This window comes from Capsicum annuum, chromosome 5 (assembly GCF_002878395.1).
Source record: "Capsicum annuum cultivar UCD-10X-F1 chromosome 5, UCD10Xv1.1, whole genome shotgun sequence".
NCBI classification, from domain to species: domain Eukaryota; kingdom Viridiplantae; phylum Streptophyta; class Magnoliopsida; order Solanales; family Solanaceae; genus Capsicum; species Capsicum annuum.
Window position 1 is genome coordinate 15865289 of NC_061115.1, and position 25706 is coordinate 15890994.

The 25706-nt window shown below is 32.9% G+C and overlaps 1 long non-coding RNA gene across 1 annotated transcript; it reads left to right on the top strand.

Annotated features, from left to right (window-relative positions):
- The first annotated feature begins 11815 nt into the window (after positions 1-11815).
- Positions 11816-12708, top strand: LOC124898713. Its single transcript, XR_007055429.1, has 2 exons — positions 11816-12031; positions 12206-12708. It is a non-coding gene; the product is annotated as an uncharacterized LOC124898713 (long non-coding RNA).
- The last annotated feature ends 12998 nt before the right edge of the window (positions 12709-25706 follow it).

Below are 25706 nucleotides of genomic sequence, written 5' to 3' on the forward strand. Positions count from 1 at the left end.
AGGTGTGTTGGTGCATGTTATTTGATGATAACGTTGTTCTGATGAACAAGATGTACAGTAGAGTCAACAAGAAGTTGGAGGTGTAGAGATAATCCCTTGAGTAAAGGGTTTAGGTTGGCACAGAGTACACGAAGTTTGCTAGTTTAGTGAGGTGCCTCGTGTAGTATACTTGGAAGTGAGCTTGAATTCTCAAGTCATCTCTGTGAAAGGGAGTTTCAAGTACCAGGGGTTATTATCCAAGGCAATGGGGAGATTGACGAGGATGTTACGTGTCGCATTGTTGTAGGGTTGTTGAAGTGGGAGCTAACGTATGGTGTGTTATGTATTAAGAATGTTCCACTAAGACTTAATGGTATGTTCTACAGAGTAATTGTTAGACTGTATTTGTTGTATGGAACAGTGCTGGCTAGTCAAGAATGGACATCTTCATAAGATGATGAAAGTTGTAGAAATAAAAATGTTGGAGATGGATGTGGTGGGCTTAATAAGAGAGATGGTTAAAAATAAAGATATTTAGGTCAAGGTGGAGTGACCTTTGTGGAGGACAAGATTTGGAAGGAGAGGCTGAGATGGTTCGGGCATATCAAGAAGAGATGCACAGACGCCCCAATCTGGAGGTGTGTTGATGTTGGAGGTCCTGAGGAGAGGTAAAGGTATATCAAAGAATATTTGGGAGAGGTGATCTTAAAGTACATGGAAAACCTTCAGCTTACCAAGGAAATAAACCCAGATAGAAGGGTGTGGAGGTCGAGGATTCGAATGGAAAAATAGTTTATAGTTTCGCGTCTTGTCCGTCCTAGTAGCACAATCAAACCTCTCTGCAGTGGCAGTGTTTGTCCGAAAAAGTTTACTACTACATAGACGTGTTGTTACACATATATAGGGACATTTGATAGTTAAATCTTATTTAATTGTTATAAATAAAAATATGAAAACTATTTTTTTGTACTTTTTATGTTATAAACGAAAATAAAATAATTGTTAAATTTAAAATCTCAATTGATTTTCATATTTCACTATTGAACGGACTAATACATTACTAGAAAAATTCATAACTAGATATATCGTACCGACAAAGAATTAAAATCTAAGGATCATAAAAAAAGGCAACCTGGAGCACTAAAGCTCCTGCGATGTGCAGGGTCCGAAAATCTAAGCATCGTATGCATTTAAAATTAATGAAAAGTTTAAATATTTCAAGCTTGATGTAACAACAACAACATACCTAGTGTAGTCCCACAAAGCGGGGATCTGGGGAGAGTATAGTGTACGCAGTCCATACCACTACCTCAGATGAAGTAGAGAGGTTGTTTCTGATAGACCCCCGACTCAGGACAAACACTAATATAACAAACAAAAAACATAAAAACACACAACAGACAAGAAACAAGACACACATAAATTAATACTATAAATTATTTATCTAAAATCACCAACAAAACCAAAACACCACAAACAAGAAACTACAAGACACAAATATTCCTTTCCAATGACTTGTGCAATAATCTCTTCATCAGTGTGCATTTCAAGTATTGGAAGTGACGTGTCAAACTTCATATAAGATATAGTATCGATTTGTAACGTTTTTTTTTCTTTTTACCTTGTAATTGTGCGAATCTCTACCTCCAAGTGATTTCTCATGATATTACGGAATCTTTAGGCATTAAAGTTATGTTGTCCTAAAGTACAACGATTGAAGAACTTAAAAAAGATTACAATTTGCTTAGCTTAATGATTACCACAAATATTTTAATATTTTATTTTATACCGTACATATATAAGTTTTTTATAAAATACTAATGTTACATAAAGATTTTATTTGAGTATGTTATTATAGAGAGATAATTTTACGAAAAGTGTACCACTGATAAACACCATTGATGTTATCGATGGAATGTTGCTCTAGTAAAATGTGACGTAAAAAATCTATTTCGGAGAAAATTTAGCCGTTACAGTGAAATGTTGTTATAACGAGGGGATGTTACAGAGTCTGATTGTATTAGTGTTATTTTTGATATTTTTATTATTTTACTATTTCCGTATTTCTTGTTCTTAGTTTCTATTACTAGTTGTCTTCCATGGCTCAGTGTTCTTACTATCCTGTTGTTGTGACTGCTTATGTCTTCATAAGTGTTGTGTTTTTGCTTTCTTTGAGCCGAGGATCTACCGGAAACAACCTCTCTGCCTATCAAGGTAGAGGTAAGGTCTGCGTACACGCTACTCTCTCCTTATCCCACTTGTGGGACTATACTGGGTATGATGCTGTTTGTTTTTATTCAGATGTTGAGAAAACAAATCATGTTAATTTTTCAGTATCCAAATCTATATACATCTAATATTCATATATATTTTCAGATTCAGACATCCTACTGTTCAAAAAACAAATGGCACCTTATATTGCCAGTACGTCACTTCATAAGCTAATTAAATAATTCTTGAACTTGCTGTATCAAAGCGCATCATTGAATTGTGCAGAATCCATGGTTGGTTAATGTCCTGCAGATCTCTGTCTTCTGCTCTGTATAATTTCATGCTTAGTGAATTATCTGTATAGTTCCTTTTAGATTTCCAACAATTTATCTATTCAGCTCACCTCCGTAAAAGTGTTGTCAACTTCTAGATTTATCTCATAAACAGGATGCTGAAAGATGAGACAATATTCAAGTCATGAATACACAGGAACACACCAATGGGTGCTGATTTCTCTTTGAATTAGAGACATCCTGGTTGAATGATATAACTACTTTAATCACCCGAAAGCACAGAGGAGATATTATTCTCCTTTGAAACCCCAAGATGTTGAGAATGAAAGTGTTAAATCCCCTTGAGTTGACTTTTCTTAATCAATTAACATACAAAGCTTTGATTATTACATCGAAGTATAGAAGAACAATAATTAAAAACGGAACACGTTGGAAGATATAAACAATGGAGATTTGGCAAGTATACAATAACCCTAAGAAGTTGTGGGTGTTGGAACCTAAGAATTTGTAAGGGCATGTCAAACTCCAAGCTGATAAAACATAGGTTATGAAAGCTCTACACGTTCAGGAGAGCATGAAAGATTATATAAAATTTGAACATAGGGTGAAAGCCCTAAGCACTGGCAAAAGTCCAAAGATATGGATCCTGGGCATGGCAGCCAAAATTATGGAAGCAGCACTGGGATGCCTGCTTGATGAGTTTGAGGCACAATATTTCAGAAAGAAACATTTTGCAAGGTTATAGTCAAACAAGGTGAGACTGAACTTTTGATGGCTGGAAGGGATCTGTCTTTAATTGCAGGGTGAACAATAGGATAGAAAGGGTTGATTCATTGTCTGTGAGTTGGCTTTATATTTGAGCTGTATGCCAAACTTCTATTCGTTTGGAAATTTCAGCAGCATGATGGACTTGGGCTCCTATTGCTCACCAGCGTACCTGTGTATTATCTGTTCGTACAATAAATTTGTTATACACAATATATGGCTCAAATGCTAACAAACATTTATATAATGAACATAATTCTTTCCTATTTATTTACCATTTTATTTCTGTCTCATTGAACATACCTGAGTAGTATCTACAATGGTGTTCTATTTTTTCTGCTTCATATCGATATTTAAGTACTCCTCCATAACTATATTCACTAGCGGATATCTGACTTATGAAATAGATTTATTAGGTATCTAGTGAATCTATTTTTCTTTGTGCGTGGATATTTCTTAAATTTTGTTTCAATATCTTTTAATGATTTACTTTTTTCGTAAGATGTATTCATTAATTTGTTTGGTTTATTATTTTATCCTGTAGTAACTGCAGAGTTACAAATTTCTGTATAATAATTTATCCTAACTGTACTGTAATGTATATCTAATTCTAGATTTTCAATGTTATTTATTATCTTGTGTTGTTCTTCTCGTAGTGAGTTTTTTAAATTATATAAACTATAACATGTGCTTTTTTCTAAATTTTCTAAGGTTTCTTCTATCCATATTAATTTTTCTTTTAGATTTTCCATTATTTTTCTAATTCGGTTTCTATAATTAATTTCATTATTTAGATTATCTTGATTTTCTCTAGTTTTTCTAATATATTCTAACATCTCTTTAATTTGAATAATATCTTTCTGGATAAATTTCTTCGTATAACTGTTCTAGCCAATTTATGGTTTCAATTTCATAGTCTATTATTTTTTCTAATATTATTTTCTTAATATCTATTATTTCTATATCTTTAAGTATATATAAGATTAAATTTTTAAGATAATCTAGGTGATCTATCTTTTAAAATTGATTTTATTATAATATTTTGTAGTTGTTTGTTTAAGTCTTAGTAATTTTTGCATATTAAGAAATTCTATATATTTTATATCTTTATTTTCCATGTATTTGTCTATATTTATTTTCATCTGTTTTTCTAGTATCTGTATGTTTCTCATATTTTTTCCTAATAATTCTATGTAATTTGTCATGGTAAGTATTTGTAAGAGTAGTTAGGTAGGTATGGTATATAATTTACCCTAGACATGTAATATTCACCAAATGCTTTTTCTAATATTATTTTTCTTATATCTGCTACTTTTATATCTTTAAGTGCATACAAAATAAGTATTTTAAATTTATCTACCATCACATCAGATAAATAATTATTCATTTTCATAAAATTGCTTTTTTCAAAATATTTCCTTCAACCATGTACATAACAAAATATGGTCACCTTAGATTACTATATACTATATTATTCTTAAATAATATGTTCTTCGGTCACTATTAACACGGTAATCCGGATACTTTTCCCTTAAACAGCGCCTCTACTCTGGTTACTCCCCGCCACGGCTTCTTGCCTCATTGGTTTCACCTTTAGGATGGCATAGTTCTTAGGGATTTTTCTCCATTTCCACTTTGTTAATAAACTTCTTAACATATTATTCTTCGAATAATTCTACTATAAAGTAACTAATATGAATTCATTTTATCATATCATGATTGTTGGGAATTATGAATTTAGCTATTCATAATCATAAATAAATATACCCGTTCGGGTAGTTTTAATATTTCTGAAGTTTGTTCCTCTATAGCTTTTTCCATTGAAATATACCTGTTTTTTAATTAACTGAGTAAAATATTTGTTGTGGAATGGAGAGAGTATTTGCTTCAACGCAAGAAGGCTTGCTTTGCAATGCCTTCAGTTGCCTTCATTTATAGAACGAAAAAGAACTTTACAAGTCTCTTTACACGTTTTTTAAATGTTATCTATAAGTCAAAAAGGCTACTAAAGGTTACCTAAACCTAAAAAGCCTATACATAGCCTTTAAAGGCAAAAGAAAAAAGTCCAAGTCTATAAGTCTACATAATTTACAATCTTAACAATTCTACGTAAAAATTTATACAATGCTTAATAAATGATCCAATATCTTGTCTTCCATTGATGTTGTCGTATCTGCTATATCTCCATTATTGCTTGTGTTGTTGTATCTGCTATATCTCCATTATTGCTTCTTATCTTATCTTTTCAGCTGGCATTGTGTCTTCTTTTATTCTAGATGTACTTCTGGAATAATGTTATCTTCTCCATTACATCTTGAACATTGGTGATCTGGATATTTGTGTCCGATTATTTTACAATATCTTGTCAGTAGTCCGTCTGAAATAAATCCTTTTTTAATTGCTCTTTCGGTAGATTGTTTTTTTGGGTTAAGTAATGTCATTATCCATTGTCTGACATCTTCCATATCTGCTTGTCGTAGCTCTTTTGAATTAGAGTAAATCATTTGATGATCTCTCGAATAATAGCTCCATATTGGGTTTCCATTAGTATAATTATTTGCTAGTTCTTGGATAATCGTAGCTAGTCCAATAAGTCATTTATTTGCGTAGAAGTCGGGTATCTCAATTCTGGGTATCTCCGGTTGCTGTGTAATATCTTCTGGTATGATCAAATCTCTAGTTAGTCCTATTTTTACAACTTGTATAACTGATTTTATTTCGTCATATAGTATCTCTGCCTGTGCAGTATAACACTTTATGTAAAATAGATTTTCTTTTGTTATCCTTTTGTAGGTGGTGAATATCTTGTGTAATTCTTCCATAGTTGTTATTTCTTCTCCGTCTTGGGTGTATATGGTGTTTAATAGTCCATAGTCAAAACAAGTTTTTACTAGGCTTGGGTTAGTTTCGGGTAGTGCAATTAGTTTGTTATATCCTTGTAATTTTTGGGTTATATAGTTGGTGTTTGGTTCTTTGATGTTTGTAGCTCTGGGGTTATGGTTTAGAAAAGTTTGTACTCTGTAGATATTTTCTATGTATTTCTGGGCTGTGTAGTTGTAAACTTTTTTTATCTTGGTTTAGGCTATCTCGGTATGTGGTAACTTGTGAGGGTATGAACAAGTGGTCTTTTTGTGTTTTCGGTATAAATGGTTTCTCAAATATTTTATTCATATTCATATTCTGGTATCTTGGTCGACTAACTCCTTTTCTTGTACCTGCAGAAGTATATTAATAAATGTTATGGGTTTTACGGAGTGTCCCAACGTCTCCTTCTTGCTCTGGAACTTTAATGTCTTCCGATCGACATAGCTCTGCACACTGCTGAGTTAGCTGATTTGTAACTATAGACTTCAGTTTATCTTCATTAGTCTTTATCTTTTCTATCTCATTACCCATACTGTCTACTTTCATTGAAAGCGTAGTTAGGGTGTTAAGTATTTTTTTCTAGAGTATCTTCTTCTATTATTTCAGTCTGTGTAGCTTTGTCTTGATATGTAATCTGCAATAACATTTTTGTTAGTACTGATCACTTCAATTGTAAATGTGAAATTTAATATATTCAAGACTAGTCTCCGAATCTCTTTTGTTGTAACTGAATTTTGTATTTTCTTTGTTAACCACCAGCGTACCTGTGTATTATCTATTCGTACAATAAATTTGTTATACACAATATATGGCTCAAATGCTAACAAACATTTATATAATGAACATAATTATTTCCCATTTTATTTCTGTCTCATTGAACGTACTTGAGTAGTATCTACAATGGTGTTCTATTTTTTCTGCTTCATATCGATATTTAAGTACTCCTCCATAACTATATTCACTAGCATCTGCTTCTACTATATATATAAATTTTCTATTTTCATCTGGAAATTGTAATTTTGGTAATTCTTTACAAAGTAATTTTATTTTTTGAACTTGTTTTTTATCTTCTTCATTGTAGTTATATTCTATATCCTTTTTTAATTTTTTTTGTAGTGGTTTTAAAGTTTCTGCTAATTTTGGAATATATTCTCTTACTTGGTTTACTAATCCTAAACATGATTGTAATTTCTTTTTTGTATCCAATTCTTCTTTCGAATTTATTATTTTTTGTACTATATGATGTTGTATTTTTACTCCACTTTTATCTATTTGTATTCCTAAAAATTCTATCTGGCTTTTCATAATTTCAGCTTTCTTTTTGCTTAGACTTATTCCCGATTTTTCTATTATATCTGTAAATTGTTCTAATAATTTTAAATGTTCTTCTTTAGTTTTTGTATATAATAATATATCATCTATGTATACTATACAATTAGATAATTGTTTAAAATAACTATCCATAAAATGTTGATATCTACCTGGTGCATTTTTATATCCTAATGGTAATACGTTCCATTCATAAAATCCTTGTGGTACCGTAAATGCGGTTAATTCTTTAGATTCTTCTTCTAACTTTAGATGGTAAAATTTTGATTTACAATCGAATTTGCTAAAATAATTATATCCTTGTATTTGCCTTATTTTTAATATCTTATTTGGTATTGGATAATTATATGTTATAGTTTTTGCATTTAAATTTCTGTAGTCAATAACCATCCTACTTTTTCCTTTTTTTTTGTTCACTATGTTTATTTACTATAAATGCTGGACTATTATGTTTACTATTACTTTTTTGTATATATTGTTTTTCTAATAATTCATCTATATGCATTTTAAATTCTTTTAAATCGTCAAAATTATATGTTAATGGTTTTTGGGTTATTATGCTATATTTATCTATTAATTCAATTTTTATAGTAGTTTTATATTTTTCCCATCCTTTTAATGGATTTTCACTATATAATTGTTCTAATTTTTTCTTAATTATTTCTATTTTATTTATTGAAAATATAGTTATTTCTGTTTTATTTATCGAAAATACTACTAGTTCTATTGTATCTTCAGTATTTTTTATATTTTCTAACTTTTGTGTAATTTTTTCACTTCCTTTTATCCAATCAGTTTGCTTTCTTATTTTATTATTAACTCTTTTTGCTCTTACTTTCTGTTTACATGGTGTTGTGAACCACCAGTCTGTTCTAGTTATTATATGTGGGTATAATTTATCTAAGAACGACATTCCTAAAAGTATATCTTTTGATGTTAGTTCATAATTATAAATTTCTTCTATTGTTAATATCTTATCCCATACTTGTATTTTTACATTCCTAGCTTTATAAGTAATTAAGCTTCCTTCATTATTAAATCCTTTAATTATTATTGGTGTTTTAAATTTATCTCATTTACTTTCTGGTAAGCAATTATATCTAAATAAATTAGCTTCTGCTCCTGTATCTATCATAGGCGTATAATATCTACTATTCTTGGTTTTTCATCAGCTATTCTTTTCGTTGTACTTATTCTATCATTTACTATTTCTAAATTTTCTTCTATATCTATGTCTCTATAGCTATAATCATTATAATCTATTAGTTTTACAAGTTGTTCGAATGGACTTTCTATTCGTATTTTGTTAATCTTATTTTTTCCTGTTATTTTATGTTTTGTTGTTAATACATATAAATTTTTGCATCTTGCTGTAAATATTTTACTTCCTGGGGTTAATTCTATTCCTGATATTTTCCAATATAGTACGAGTGATTTATCTATATTTTTATCTGTTACTGCTACTGAATAATTTGCACTTATTATAAATTTAAATTTTTGGTATATTAGATTTCCTTTTACGGTAGTTATTATACTTTTTTCTATAGGTTTTATAATTCTATCATCTGTTAATATAATTCTATTGGTGTATCTATTCCTTCTCTAAAACATGCTTTTATTAATATCTCTGTACCTCCAAGGTGTACATATTTTATTGGATCTCCTTTACTTTTTATATCATTTATCTCTTTATTAATTATTCTTTTTGTTACTAGTGGTATATTAGCTTTGCCTTTTGCATACCTGCAGTCTATTACATGTTCTTTTTGGCATACTATATAATATTCGTCCTTTTTCCTAGTAAAAATATTTTTTATTGTTGGTATTTTAAATATTTTTTCTACACTTAAATCTAATTCTTTTCCTTTTATTTCATCAAATATGTTACTGTCAAATATTTATTTTTGTTCCATTCCTTCATCATTTAAGTATTCTTCCTTTGTTATTATTTTTATATCTTCTTCAGTCATTTGATTCATCTATTTCACTATCTATTTCATTAGCTGTTTCGTTTTCTGAAATTTCATATATACTATCCTTACTTTCTAATTCATAATCTATATAATCTATCTGCATATATTCTGTATTATCTATTTTTATTTCTGATATTTGTTTATTTTTTGAATTTTTAGGTAATTTATAATCTCTAGCTAAATGTCCTAACTTTCCACAATTATAACAAGTACATTCTTTCATGAATTTCTTCTTTCTATATGGTCTTTTGTATTTATAATTTTCTACATAATATCTTTTTCTCGGTTTCTTATATTTATATTTTGATTTTTTATATTTCTTATATTTCTTATGTCTTTTTCTTTTCTTATAATATCTTTCTTCACATCCAAATTGGGGTGCTATTTTATTTTTGCAACATGCTAAATTTCTTATTAATGTTTTTTCCATTTTTAATTCTTCTCTATATTTTTCACATAAGTTTCTATACCATTTTTGTAAAAATTTTATTCTTGCTCCTAACGTATCTACTATTTTTGCTTCTTCCCAACTTTTTATTATTTTTGAACTAAATGGCTCGGGTAATTTATTAAAATATAATTTTCTTATCTCTTTACTTTCTCCTATACTATATGCTCCTTTATAATAATATTCTTTAAATGCGCAAGTATATTCATCTATATAACACATATTACATATTGCTAATTTTAACATTAAATTCCTATTTGTATCTTTTTCTTCATCTTGTTCTTCTTCGATTGTTGTCGTACTACCAAATTCATCTTTAATAGCTGTTTCATATTTTTTTAATAGTTCTATAGGTGTTAGTTTAGTTGTTGTCGATGATGTTCCTTCTATAGTTTTATTAGTTCTTAATACTTTCTTGCTATTTTCAGTTAAATTTGATAATCATAGTTTTACTGATCCTATTAGTGTTCTTTCTATATATTCTGGTGCATCTGTTATATTTATATTATTATCTAATAATTATTTTGTCATATATTCTATCCATAATTGTATTGTTTTTTCTGTATCTATTTCACAGTCTAGGTCTAAAAAGTTATAATTTTTATTGACTATTTGTTTTGATGTCCATTTGTCATATTCATTATATTTTTTAAACTTATTCTTATAATATATAGGTTTTCTTATTTCTGTTGTTTTAGGTATTATAGTTTCATCTTCTTTTTTATCAAGAGTATTTATTTCTGTGTTGGTACTTTCTAAGTTTTCCTCATTAATTACTTCTTGTTTTTCATTAATTTCTAAATATTTTGTATTTGTTAATATTTCTGTGTATGTTTCACTATCTTCTGAATCATAATTATCTGTCTCTTCAACGTCTATATTATTTATTTCTAATTCTTTGTTTTTTATTTCCAATTTTTCCTTAAATTGATTTATCTCGTTCAGTAATTTTTGTTCTCTATCTTTTTCTTCTTTTTCCTTTTGTCTTTGTTCATACAAATATTTTAACATTTGTAGTTCTTTTTCTAATTCAACAATCCTACTATTTTTAGTTTCTTCTATTTTTCGTATTTTTTCTGTAGTTTGTTGTTTTATTTTTTCTATTTCCTTTTTCCTGTCTATCTCTTCATTTTCTTTTTCTATTCTTACCATTGCTGTCAATTTATCTTCTAATTTTAATTCTTCTTTTTCTAACATTAGATATAAATGTTCGCCTATTTTCTTATATCTTCTTCCTAGATTAGACAATACTATTTTTATTTTTAATCCTTCGTGATTTTCATATATTTTTTCATCTATTGTAAATTCTTCTTTGTTCATTTTATTGTGAATAGTTCATGTTGATATATATATATTCTAAACTATCTATTTGTGATTCTAATTTTGATATTTCATCTTTTTGTGTATCTATTTAGTTTTTACTAACTCGGGAAAATATATTATAATGTAGTCCTTTTATTCTTATTTTTAATTCTTTATGTTTTTCAGAAATAATTTATTTTAATTCTTTGTATTGTTGTACTTTATTCATTTAAACCATATTTATAATATCTTGGCAGATATCTAAATCTAATTTTATCATAATTAGGTGGTATGTGTTTCATTATCCTAGATTTTAAATGGATTATTAATTTTGATTCAATACTAGATATTAATGTAATTAAGTAGGTTAATCTTTGTGGGTTTTCTTTTGTTTTATTTAGACTTATATATTCTGGATAATTACTAATTAAAGATTCTTTAATTTTTCTAAAAGCTTTTCTATTTTTAAATGGTCTTTTCATAATTAATTTAATAATTTATAGGTAAATTCTGATCATAACTCTAACATATACATATATTTCATTTCTGTATTTTTTAAATTACTGCACTCTGATACCATTTGTAGGGGGTGCAGATATCTGACTTATGAAATAGATTTATTAGGAGATGGCCAAATTCAGGGGAATGTGAGACTTCGCCCCGTGTCTATGAATTTATGAATCAATCCTGGACTACACAAGATGAGCCACTGGGTCTTACCTTGTAAAAGAATCCTAGAAAGATGGGTTTACAGAGAGTGGTGAATTGAACTCGACCTCCTGGTTGAAATGGAATGCTTTGGCCACTGGAGCAACTTCACTTGTCTAAAGATTAGATACTTTTTGTACTTTTTTTCCAGAATCAAGGTATATTTGGAATGTGTTTGGTATTATTTTTGGCACGTCAGATGTAAGGTTGAACTTAAATTTAATGGTTGCCGAAGATTTCTCAATTTTTTTTCATTAGTTAGATCTTTTACGTCACAAAGGTAGAGGCTTAGTTCTCTGATAACTTCTTAATGCATCGTATTATGGTTGCAGGCGCAATCTCCGAACTACACAAGTACTTTGAGACACATATTCCCAAATATTGAGCAGATTGATTCTGAAGTCTACGCATAGGCAGGGTTGATGCTGATCCACATGAATAATCTGCTTTTCTCAGTTTTAAATTGTCTTCTATGAGATCCACCGGATGAGATGCTATAAAACCTGTTATGGCATGATATATCCAGCTCCTCCATCATTTCAGGAGCTCAAGTCCTGAAAAGATGAAAATGCATGTAGCTTCTACCTAATTAGTGATCATGCAATGACATTTGCTCATTGGTTTTTTGTCTCTGAAGATACTTATTTTGTTTGTCCTCGGACTACAAAGGAGTAAGAATATTGTTCTCATCTTTCCCTCCAAATTAGAAATGTCGCTTTTTGGTGTTCTGCATTGTGAACTGATAGCACCTTACAATCATATCAACAGTGAAAATATAAGCGTAAAATGTGTAAATTGGTGTTTTACGGTCAAAACAAATTTTAATTTTAATTTTTTTAAAAAAGTTGAATTTTTTAAAAGTTTTTGAGAGATTCTACATACATTGTTAATTAGTATTGCGAGATAAGCTCTTATTAATCCAAGATTTATGTAAAACTATAAGAAACTATTCTCCAAAAAGAAACATGGATGGAAATATAATATTCTCAATGTGCATAATTTTGGTGCTTGTGTCAGCTTTGCACAGTACTGAGCATCTTATGCCAAAGAGTGGAGGTAACTTGTCTCACAATTTAGTAAATTCTGAGCAATTTTAGATTTTTTTAAGTGGTTTAGAGGATTCAGTGCACGAAGTTAGTTCTTCAGGCCGAACTTCGATGTGGGTCTGCGAAGTAACTTGATAATTTTCCTCATCAATCCCCAAGAAAATCAAGTGATTATATTGACAATTTGAGATTTGTTTCACAATTTAGTAAATTGTGAGCAATTTTTTTTTAAACTGTTTAGAGGATTTAGGGCATGAAGTTAGTTCTTTAGGTCGAACATTCAATTTTGCTCTGCGAAGGAACTTCATAATTTTTCTCATTAATCCTCAACGAAATTGTTGAGAATATAATTACATAATAATAGGGTGCTCTCTCTGACAGCTTAAACTTTGAGATGAGATGGTCACACACTTTAACATGGTATCAGAGCAGACAGATGTCCTAAGATTGAATCTCACCATCACCCATTATTAAAAAGAATTTTCACGTGTTTTATCAATAAAAAATTGAATAATAAAAGTGGGTCCTCTCTAACGGCTTAAATTTTTAGATGAGATGGTCACACACTTCAACAACAATCAAGTGATCAACAATTTGACAAGTTTCTTTTCTGTAGTTTTCACAATTAGATTGCCTTTTGAAGCAGTAGTAGACTTGCAACTTATAATGAGCTCCCTTCAACTCTAAATCAGCTCCGATGCTCAAATATTATATACCAGATCCTTTAATCTAAAACACTTGTACCACTTATTACTCATTACTGCATATCAAGTACACCCCCAACTCAAACATGGGGCTTGACTATAAGGGTCAAAAGAAGAAAGATGATAGAGATTCAAGATCCCTATGGTAGAACTTGAGTACAACCTTATTTCTAACTTTTTCGTTGTTCTTCTGCCAAGAATCATGAGTATTTGGATACAGAATCATGGGTATTAGAGGAGTTTGTAAACTAATAAGGTCCATTGTAATTAGAATGAAACTTGTTAAATGGTCTTTGAGAAACACAAAGTTGTGTATGTTGCTGTAAGGTAGACTCCAATCTCTAATAAAGTACCGGACTGTCAGATCTATGAGAATTAGCTTGGAACTTCATTTTTTTCTACAGTTCTAGTTCAATAAAACTAGAGAAATTGAAGTTTTTTTTCTCTATTAAATAATAATTTGTCAATGAGAGGAAGGCAGAAAAGGTGAACATGACGTGTGGTTCAACAACAGGAGTTGTGGTAATGTTTTTAGAAATTCATTTATTTATAAATTTTACATAAGGTGAAAAGAAAGTAATTTTGATTTATCTTATAACTAGCAAAATCCACTCTTCCCACGATGTGGCCGAGATGAATTTTTCAACCACAACATAATATTTTAAAATATATTAATGAAATGACAAATAAAAAAAAATTGGAGAAAATTTTCAATTTTATGTGTTTGATAGGGTTTAATATGTAATTATATTAATCTAATTATAATTAATTATTGTATATTTATTTTTATTCTTTCGTAAGATAGAAGAGCAAATGTTTTTAAAAAAAGTTTTTTCTATTCAAAAAACAAAAACATGAAACCAAATGTAAATAATTTGTAAACCAAAAAAGAAAATGAAATAATTGGCAACACCAATATTTGCATAGTTTATCCATTGACTTTTGCTATGTATTTATGTTTCTATATTTTTCCTTTTCATTCTTTGTTTTTCGTCTTTCGTCAATCTCCTTCTCAAATCTCAATCTAGGGCTGACTCCTTGGCCAACTCTCCTAAAAAAAACATAAAAAAGGGGCTCAATTCTCCTCAATACTTTATTGTTTTTTTCTTTTGAGATAATTTAAAAAATATACATATAATTAACTTACACTGCAAAATAATAACTCAAAATTTACATTCAATTTTATAGCCCAAAATTGAAAAGCAAAGCAATGTCTACAACATCAACTTATGATTCTTTAATTTCAGTTTGTCCCAGTCAAATTTTTGGCACCATCTCCTCAAGAAAGTGAGAAGTCACAAGATTACTTTTCCTTATGCATCAGTTGGTTCTAGTAGAATTGACTTCTTTGATAAGTGTGTTGATCCACCGGGTGATTTACATGTTTCATGCTTAACCATTATTCGTGTTAAATAATTCAAAAAGTCTTCTTTGTCTTGATTTGTAAAATCATTCTGTTTTTTTTTTCTTTTTTAGCTTTAGTCTAAAAATAGAGAGTGCAGTTCATTTTATTGTGTAAGAGTGTTTAAACAACCTAATATACAAATTTATATACTTTTTATAAATTTGTATGTTATTATATAATGATATATAATGTTGTATGTGCAATTGTACAATACTATACATAATTATACAAAGTACACACACGCACACATATATATAATGTTTAAACAATATATCAACATTGTATAAATGTGTATAAACATGAACTATATACATTTACACAAGAAAAAACCTTCTTATATATATATATATATATATATTACTAAATCTCTATTTCAATATCAAAATCATCACAACAAAAAGAGAAAAAAAATTCATAAATCCATGAAATCATTCTAATCTAGAACTCATATCTGTAACAGAGACCTCAAACATGTAAATCCAATCTAGATCTGATATATTGTCCATCTGTGATTGTTGATTCTCTTCTTCATCGAATAATTCGTCCTATATGCCATGAAAGAAGCATTAAGAGTTGCCATGAAGTTGTTTATTTTATTAAGATATTAGCAAAACAAAAAAAATATAACGTAAAAGTTCGAAGAAAGATCAAAATAACAAAAATGAGATATGAATAAGCTGAATATATTTGGATGAAGAAGAAAACATATAATGAAAGAGAAAATCAATATAAAAAATGTCTGGAGAGATAGTCACATCATTTCTACAAAGCTTATGAAGAAAGAGAAGGAGGAGAATGATAACACTCAACTTACACGTCAATTTAAGTGCAAGACTATCATTGCCAATATAATTATCCCACTTTTAGTCGGGGTCGAATCCATGAGGAACAATGTGAGTGAAGAATAAATAAGTTCGAAATTAAAGTTACTTCCAAAATTCAAATATATTATACAAATATTTTGGGGGATTTTGAATGTTTTCAAAAGTATAAGACAATTCTTGGGCTTCCAAAGGACTAATTCAAGACTAAGAATAATTAGAGCATAATCAATTAGGAACGGATCTTGGGGCTAAGTTTTACTAGAGTCAACTAGTATGTGGGTACATAAAAATCAACTTCAAATCTTAGCTAAGGCATGCTTGGGTAGGCTCGGTTAGGGATTTCGTTACTAGTCTTTCAACAAAGCATCAAAATATCACCCATAGATTCTTTCAAATACCTCGTGGGTGTGATTAATCAATCATCAAAATGTCTCAATTGGGAATCCCTATTTCTAGGATGACGCCTAAGATATAACAATTCCACAATTTATCCTTATTTCTAAGACAATACAAAGGGAATAACTATTCTATCTTATTGTTCACAAATGCTCATGTCACCTACATCTCTCTTTCAAGGATGATGTAGGATCTAGACTACCCACATTCCTCTTTCAAGGATGGTGTGGGGTTTAGGGAAATTGAGGCTTTCACCAACAAATTCTATTTTATAATAAAAAATTTATGAAACCCAACAACATTAACTAAGCATTAAAGCTAAGAATCACAACCCATATATAATTGCGCCCTATTCAAACATAACCTCAAGAGGAAGAACTAGCAACTCATAAACTTAATAAAAAAAAACATACCAAAATCACCATCAATTTGATTCATGAAAAATAAAGAGAATTTAAACGACACTTTAAATTCCAATGAATCTTCAATGGAAATTTGCTAATCCTTCACTTAGGAGTTACTCTAATGTAATCTTAGCTTAAGGTTTACAAATTTTTGCTCAAAGCTCCCAAAAGATGAGATAAAAAGTAAAGATGAAAGATAGGATCCAGATGGTGAAAAATGAGCTTAAAACCCTTATTTGAGCCCCAATTTCACATTTTCCAAATATTAAAAAAATGACCTTGAAGCTTTTTTGCTCTACCGTGATTGCCACCTCTTCACTGCGTTCATGACTCCCGCGATCGCGGTAGTCATATCGTGATCGCTCTCTGATTGGCTTATTAACAGGTCGTGATCGCGACTCTCAAGCTGCGATCGCAGTAACTGAGGGTCGATTCTTAGGCTTGATTTATAGCATTTGGCTCTTTTCTTTCACATTTAACTTCTTTTTGACTTAAATTACTTGCTCATCTTCCCTTTCAACTTTTCCTACACAAATGAGAATTAAGTAAAATATTAACATAAAATCAATGGAAAATCATGGTAATTTAGGCTTAATGAAACACCTAGGTCTTGAACCATTGAAGAACAAATCGCGTTGCCACCTTGGTTGTGAACTGGAATGGCATCGTGACGCGGTGGAATCGCGTTGGTGCATTGGAAATTGAAAATTCTGAAATTGAGCCTTGGCGCGATGCGTTAATATTGCGGAGCCTTACTGGTTTTTAACAATTGCCATTTTGGCTGGATCCGCGAAGCACTAAAGTACCAGGTGGTACACTGTCTTACTAAAATGGCACTAACTCTTCGTCCGAGTGTCGGATTTGGACGAATTTGGTATCGATGGAAAGCTTATTCAATTTCCCACGTAACAAAAAGTCAAAATCTTGAAAATTGCCCTAGGATAAAAGTGTATCCATATTTAAACCAAGTCTTGGACATTTTAGGACGGATTTAAGCTAGGTAAAAGTACGGGATATTACATTGGGAACCTGCTTAATGTAGACGCGTGCACCTCAGCCACACTGTAGGGTAGATACGCTAGGATCTGTGTTCAAATCCCCTGAACACCGTAGTTGTAGCCTCAATTTCCATCGATCACCACTCTCAGCCCCTCCTCTACGAGAGGGAGGGTTTCTTATGTAAGAACTATAGGCGACTAGGTCACAGTAGTACCAACTGCTCATTTATGCCTGAGCCAAAGAAACCCGAACATTTGGTGGAAATAAGCACATCGCAGGCACAAACGGAGATCATAGAATAAACCAATGATTCGCAAACAGTCTCATTTGTCAAAAAGAAAAAGCAGCCGGCAAAAAATCATACGACACTCATCAAGGGTACACCCAACATGAAGGTTAAAACCTACGATGTGGAGACCGATAAGTTTGTTAACCTCAGGGCACCGGAGTCATCACCAGAAAGACCCCCTCTTTCCACCTCTTCTAGGCCTATTATGGGTGGGTTAGCCCAAGGGGAAGCTCCTATGTCCATAAGGGATAAAAGATTTTGTGGGGCCATGAATGGGCCAAAAAAATCCTAGGACCACGAGACTTCAGCTGAGGTCTATGGCCCAAATAGGACCACGCTTATTAAGGGGCCCTAATTCTCTCCTTATCCTAGGCCACCTCTTTAGGCCCAATCGCCTCCCAAAGAACCCTACCCATTCTCTATAAAGTCCTAAAATTTTAATACTCTCAACATTCCCACTCCTGAGGAAATGAAAAAGAAAGAGGCCTCCCAATGTGGGACCCCATCTAGACACCTGGAATTATGCAATAATGAGCCTATAGTCCCGATGACGGGAAACCTTTCCACTTCCCGCAGTGATTTGATGAGAACTGCCCAAAGCATGGACAAAACATTTAATGCTGGTGGTGTTCTCGAAGAATAAACCTCTCAACTCCCATCCCTCACACACCCCAACTCTATATACACTAAAAAAACCATGTTAGACTCTCCTCAGAATGCCGACCATGGACTCTCCAAACCCATACAACCACCATCTCAAAAGCTCCCCTGTCTCCGGACCACTAAACAACATCTTGCTTGGAAATTTATCTATCCAACCAGACAGTTCCTCTACACCTGGAATGGAAAGGGAGACAAATCACCATCCTTATTCAGGACCCCCAGACCTGGCACTTCTATACATGGAAAGTCTGAACTATGAAGTGCAAATGTTTGGGGAAAATATATGGATGTCTATCCTATTTCAGGTGATCAACTCCCCATTGCAGGAAAAACTAACAACAAAATCATTATCCAGTATTCTGAACCACTTAATTCTCAGCCTTCCTTTCTTTCCACCTCCCAACCCAATATTAAGGATCCAGGAATCAGCTTTTGTGACTCCCACTGGGGGAAACCCTGCCTCTCCCAGCAAGGTCCAGACCCCATCCCTGACCACAACCTCTCCTTACGTAACTCTAGAGAGAGTGGAGAGACTAAATACACTGAAAGCTCTGAGAGCACACAACAGATACATGGAGGAATTCCTCTCACAACTCAATGTCCCAAGAATAGAGGTACTCAACCTGGGAGAACCTCTAAAGTGAGAGTTCACAGAGCCTGTCCAAGAGATTGTGATGAACTTGGTTCCCATAGGGTTAGCATACTTAGGTCTAAGAGTATATTTGGCAAACCATATGATAGAAGGGAGACTCAAGGTCATACTAACTCCTCTCAACAAGAAGAGAAAGGCCTCCCTCTTGTTAGCCTCCTCCTTTCACATGGGGAAGGGTAAGCATTGGAACCCCTCCACCCACCCCAATCCAAGATGAATGACTACATAGTGTGGAATGCTAGGGGAGCACAAAATATTTAGTTCAGGAAATACAATAAAGCCATGATCAACATTTACAAGCCATACATTCTAGCTCTATTGGAAACCAAAATGGCTAACCACTAAGACCTATGTGAAAAATTAGGATTCAACTGCTTCATCCAATATGAAGCTTTTGGGAACTCTAGAGGCCTAGTTATCATGTAAAGGGATGACTCTATTTTTATTACATTTATTTCCACCTCATCTTAGGCCATCCACGCTAAAGTCAAGGTTAGCTCCCCCTCTTCTTGTTTTTTTAGTATTATTTATGATAGTACTGACCTCCAAGCTAGAATTGACCTCTGGGACCAACTCTCCAGCTTATATAATAATATCATTACCTTTGAGGGTAAGACTTGGCTGGTTGGAGGTGATGTCAATGTGATTCTCAGGGCTTTTGAAAAATTTGGTGGCCCTAGGATCAACCCTTACAGATCCAATCTCTTTTGGAATTGCATTAACCACTGCAATCCTATAGACTTGGGCTTCAGGATAAGTAAATACACCTGGTCTAACATGAGGTACAGGAATAGGAAATGCCTCGTCCTTGAGAGATTGGATAGATTCCTTGCTAATGATCTATGGATCTATCTTTTCCTGGAAGCCTCTGTTACTCAACTTTCTAGAACCCACTCTGATCACTCCCCCCTCATCCTTAATCTAGGATCCTCCCCAAAAAATTGGTTAAACCCCTCAGGGTTGAAACCATATGGCTCAGCCCCCATGATTTCCCTAATTTGATTAAAGATTCATTCCTAGACTGTCCCTGTATTACCATAGATACTTCTGATTTTAAGGAGAAGGCCAGGGACTGGAATAAGAACACCTTTGGGAATATCTTCCACAAGAAGAAGCACTTGCTTCCAAGGATAGCTAGCATCCAGAAATCCCCTAACTACTCCACTAGTCACTTTCTCCACAACCTCGAACAAACCCTCTTTCAAGGGTTCAGCCACATCCTTACTTTGGACAATGAATTCTGGAAACTAAAGTCCAGAATTTCATGGCTTTTTAGAGGGGGATACAAATACCAAATTCTTCCAAACCTCCACCCTCGATAGGAGAAGGAGAAATAGAATTATCTCTCTTATAGATAGTAATGGGACATGGCATTACCACCATAAGGATATTGCCACTTCTATTTCTAACTTTTCGTCCAAACTTTACTCCACTAAACATATCTTGAATATCTCAACACCCAGATAAATCCCTCTACTAAGGGATCTATCAGTCAATCCTATCATGACATTGTTCTGGTTTTCCCCTCTCCTGAAGAGACTAAAATGTTGTCTTCTCGTTCAAGCCCAATAAAGCTCCTGGGCTGGATGACATACACCCTTTCTTATACAAAAAAGTTTTGGGAAATCCTTGCCCCCTTGTCAAGTTCTTCCAAGATACCATCACTACTTACTCTTTGGACCCTAAGGTCAACTTCACTTACCTATGTCTCATCCCTAAATGCAAAAATACCACTTCCCTAAGAAATTTTAGACCTATAGGCCTCTGCAATACCCAATATAAGGTTGTTACCAAGATCATAGCCACCAGGCTAACATCATTGGTGAAAACCAAGCTTGCTTTACAGGTAGAAGGATAGACCCTGACAATTCCATTATTGTCCATGAATATATTAGTCATTTCTCCAAAATAAAGGGCAAGAAGGATAATATGATCCTTAACATAGACCTTGAGAGATCTTTTGATAGAATCAAAAGGTATTTTATCAGCCAAGCCCTCTCCTTTTCAACTACCCCAACCACCTTAGCAACCTTATCATCTCCTATATCTCAACCTCATCCATATCCATTCTTATCAATGGGGGTAAAACCACCCCTTTCACTCCTTCTAGGGGCATCAGGTAAGGTGATCCCATGTTACTCTACCTCTTCATCCTATGTGTGGAACTTCTTTCCTGGAGAATCAACTCTAAAGTTGACAGCCTTCAATGGACCCCTATTTTCATCTCTAAGGGGGTCCTTACATCTCTCACCTTTTCTTTGTTGATGACCTGATCCTTGTTGTAAGAGCTGACTCAAAGAACTATCATACCATTAATAAGATTCTTCATAGTTTTAACTCCCACTCTGGGCAAAGAATCAACCATGCTAAATCTAAGGTTATTTTCTCTAATAATTGTGACCTTGAGCATTAAAATAACCTTTCATATATCCCGAGAATCCATTACTCCAACTCTTTTGGAAAATACCTAGGGTTTCCTATCTTCCATAAAAAACCCGAGAGAGGGGACTTTCAATTTATCATTGACAACCTAAATAGCAAGATAGCAGGGTGGAAACCTAAATTTCTAAACATGGCTGGCAGGAATAACCTTGCTAAATCTTCCTAAGCTGGCATGCCCAACCTTGTCATGCAATAAATCTACCTCTCTAGCACCTCTCACAACCTTATTGACAAAGCCCAAAGAAACTTCATTTGGGGCACTAGTAATGCTAAGAGGAAAATGCATATGGTCAAATGGGACACCTTTACCCTTCCTAAGAAGGATGGAGGGCTTGGCATGCAATCAACTGTAATCAAGAATGACTCCTTGCTATGCAGCCTAGGTTGGAGGATGTATTCCAACCCTAATTCCCTTTGGGCCAACATCCTCCTCTCCAAATATGCCAAAAGAAGCAAGAGTGATATTAAGGGTTCCATGACCTGGAACAACATCTATAGATTCTAGAATCAATGTAAGAATATTGTCCATTAGGCTATTAAGAATGAAGATAGGGTTGGAGTATGGGATGATAGATAGATCCCTAGGATGCCTCCCCATCTACCATTATCTAAGCCCCTAACATTTACAACCCTGATAACATCATGGTGAAGGATATCTGGAGGGATAAGAGATGAGACTTTAGCCACCTACCTTTTGAAATTCCCCCAAGTATCACCTCTAATATTCAAAGTACCTTTCTTCTCAGCAGCCATCTGAATCAGGACACTTCCCTTTGGAGAATAAGGGGTAATGGTACCTTCACTTGCAATAGTGCTTACCACTATTTATCTAGCCTTAAGACAAATCTACAAACAACCCTTAGCTCTTCCAACTGGATATGGCAGCTCAAAAATCCAAATAAAATCAAAACATTCCTTTGACTCCTGTATCATAACAACCTTCCCTCCAGGGCCGCTCTTTCCAGAAGGGGACTAAACATTAGAAACATTTGTCATAGCTACAACAATATCCCTAAAGACCAATAACACATCTTCTTTAGATGTACCTTGGCCAAGTCTTTGGCACACGCTTATCCTTAATTACAAAGGAAGTACCCATCTTTTATTAGCTATGTTTGACACCAGTAACTGGTATAATACTTGGAAAATTTTATAGAAAGAATGGTATGATAAAAACACTCCTTGGAGCACTCTTCTCCCCTTCTGCCCATGACATCTCTAGAAAATAAAAAACAATAATAACTTTCACAACACAAACTCCCAGCCAAGCTTTAGCATTTCTCATGCTGAAGAAGTAGAATACTACCACCTAGGTAACTTCACTGACACCCTTCTCAGGGCCAACACTCTATCAAATGGATATCCCATGCAACTACTGATGGATCTTGCCTTGGCAACCTTGGTAAAGGTGGGATATGAGAGTCATTAGGAATTGCAGACGAAATTGGGTCATTGGGTTCAACAAAAGCTTCACCCATGCAACCAATAAACCTATGGAACTAATGGCCTTGAAAGAAGGCCAGAAGTTAGCCCTTGAGCAGAACCTCAAACCTCTCAAAATTTGCATTGACTCTAAGGAAATTATTCATATGCTTTCTCATGGTAACTTGCTATATGATCCATCTATCTATGAATGCAGATCATTACTGCCGAGATTGGTGGACCCTCCAGTCAACCACACTTACAGGGAGCAGAATAGGGTAGCGGACTTATTAGCAAAGTAAGGTGCAAGCCAGGAATTTTTTGGCAAAGTGCGTATTTTTGTAACTCCACTTGCTAGTGACGGAGTAGTGTTTTGGGAAGATTTTATCAGGAAATCTGTCTCCCGTTTGGTACCCAGTTCTGGGAATGTAAACTCTATCAATCATGTTTTTGAGTCTGACTAGGGCCTTGCCATGTAAAAAAAAAGTCATTATCTTTATTTAATGCACATCTATTCCACAAAAAAAAATCTATTAATGTAAACATATTCCCAACCTCGAATGTGGTATAGGCAATAAATCAATTTGATTGATAATTAAAGAATAAGTTGAAAAGAATTTAAAGAATGTAATGAGAAGTTTGATTGAAAATTTAGTTTATATAGAAAGAGGTAATTCAAATTCAACTTTATCTAGTATAGAGTTTGTTTTCAATTCAAATGCTAAAAGAATCCTATATGGTATTTGAAATTCAAAATTCAAAAATTTAAGACTAATTCAACAAACTAATTTTCAGCAAACTTATCTTTATCTAACGACTACCACTTTAAATAATGTATATCTCTTAAAATTATATTTATCCTTTTATAGTTTCAATTCTTAAATATAAAAAATTTCAAACTAAATATTTTTTTAGGAAAATCCATCATTTAAACAGATGTTACACTTTGTGTATACATTCTGGAAATTTATGGTAACACCTCTAGTTTTCCTACATGATGATGGATATTTCATATTTCAGCTTGAGAATAAAGATGATAGAGCAAAAGTCCTTAATAATGGACCATACACATATGACTATCGAGCATTTGTGTTGAAACCATGGGTTCCAAATTTTAAGAGAACTAAATAGTCTCTAAAACAAGTGACACTAAAGGTTATCTTCCCTAACCCACCAATTCAATACTGGTCTATCGAGAACTTGAGGAGAATAGCAAGCTACTTAGGTAAACTAGTATGCACTGATGGCCTAACTGCTGGAGAGGGTAGGATTTCCTATGCTAGAATGCTAATAGCAATGGATGTGACACAACCATTACTTGAAAATATGTTGATTGAGGAGCCTGATCGTAATACCAAAAATCAGAAACTGGACTATGATTAATGGCTAGTCAAGATTGTATGATTTTGGGACATGAGACACACAAATTTCCACTGAAGAAACAAGCGAAACAACACCCTGAACCTCCTAAAGAACCAGTACAGGAGAAGAGCTTGGGTCCTACATAATGGATGCCAAAAACTACTCCTACAGCTGCACTAAGTCAGCAGAATCACACTAAAGCTGTTGATACTGAGAACTTACAGAAGCAAGAGGCCAGGAGAATCAAGGGGAAGAGGCAATACATGAAGAATAGACTGCAAATTCAACCGAAGGTTGCAGCAAAACTAGGAGACTAAAGAAAAGAACCATCCATAAGGCAAGTTAATTCAGTTTATTGGGAGTTACTAAGGGTCCTGAGCATCCATTGATGAATTGAATTCTCTTGGAATATCAGAGGGTTGAACCATCCCTTTAAACATAAAGAGTTCAAATTCTTTCTGAATTACAATAAAATTGATTTTATAGGTTATTTAGAAACAAAAAATAAATAGTAGTAAAAGAGATACCATCACAAAAATGCTGGGTAAGGAATGGACATGTACAACTGACTATAATGTAGATCAGATAGGAAGAATATGGCTATGCTAGAAGCACCAATAGGGTAAGGTCACAATTGAATTAGCTATATCACAACTGGTGGACTATTATGTGGAGGATAAAGGATCCAGATTTGCCAGTTTTATGAGTACTATATATGGTTATAATACAACTATAGGTAGGAAAGATATGTGGGAGCAGTTGAAAGGAATTCACCAGTATATAACTGACCCTTGGGTCATACTAGGTGATTTTAATACAGGTCTCTCTGTAACTGACAGGCTTAATGGAGCCCTTATTCAACAAACTGACATATAGGACTTCCAGGACTGCATAGAGAAGTTAGGATTAGGCATACTGCCTAAATATGGATGTGATTACATTTGGTATAACAGGAGAGAAGCAACTACTAGAATATATAGCAGAATAGATTGGATACTAGGAAATCCAGCATGGTTTATAAAGTTTGGGGATCTAGACGTTGTATTCAGACAACCAGGATGCCCAGATCATTCACCAATCACTTTCAACACAGAGGTTCAGATACAGATTACTAAAAGACCTTTTAGGTTGTTGAATGTCCCATTAATCCAAGACAATTTCCAGAGTATGGTGAGAAAAATTTGGAGTAACAATATCCAAGGGTATGCAATATACTCAGTGTGGT